Source organism: Sinocyclocheilus rhinocerous, unplaced genomic scaffold, assembly GCF_001515625.1.
Source record: "Sinocyclocheilus rhinocerous isolate Xijiao unplaced genomic scaffold, SAMN03320098_v1.1 scaffold55, whole genome shotgun sequence".
Classification (NCBI taxonomy): Eukaryota; Metazoa; Chordata; class Actinopteri; order Cypriniformes; family Cyprinidae; genus Sinocyclocheilus; species Sinocyclocheilus rhinocerous.
Window position 1 is genome coordinate 776,422 of NW_015647461.1, and position 914 is coordinate 777,335.

Genomic DNA, 914 nt, shown 5'->3' on the forward strand with positions numbered 1-914 from the left:
CTCTTGCAGGACGTTTTGATACCATTCTTTATTCATGCCAGTGTTTTTGGGCAGAATTATGAGAGAGCCCACTCCCTTGGTTGAAAATCAACCCCACACATGAATGGTCTCATGATGCTTCACTGTTGGCACAATTCATAGCGTTCACCTTTTCTTCTCCGAACAATCGATTTTCCAGATGTCCCAAACAGTCGGAAGGGAGCTTCATCAGAGAAAATAACTTTGCACCAGTCCTCTTTCCAATCCTTGTACTTCCTGCAGAATTTTAGTCTGTCCTTGACGTTTTTCTTGGAGAGAAGTGGCTTCTTTGCTGCTCTTCTTGACACCAGGCCGTTGTGCAAAAGTCTTGGCTTCACTGCGCGTGCAGATGCTCTCACACCAACCTGCTGCCATTCCTGAGCAAAGATCCAGGAGGCGTGGTTGGATCCACATCTAGGGGGTGGAGATGGGTAGGTTTAGGGGTCAGGGGGTGGAGACGGATAGGTTTAGGAATATGTAAAGTGGGAGGAGTTGGATCTGGATCCAACCTCTGCACCCTGGATCTTGTGTTCTGCAGTGAGGACCGACTTGAAGACTTCTTCACTGCAGTCAAACCTCTCTCCTTGAAGTTCTTGATGATCCCGTAAATGGTTAGCAATTTCCTTGCATGTGAGTCCATTTTGATGTAACGCGATGATGGCTGCACGTGTTTCTTTGGAGGTAACCATTGCTAATAAGAACACAATGATTGGAAGTGCTTCGTCCCTCCTTTTATAGCAATCATTCTGCTCTTACAATCTAATTAGTACGATAGTGATTTCACCTGACTAGTACTCATTCACACTTTCACATGTGCTGCTGATATGATTAGTCAATTAATGTTAGATTGTCACTTTGTGTCAGGATCAAAAAACAGTGAAATTTGTTTTTTTTTT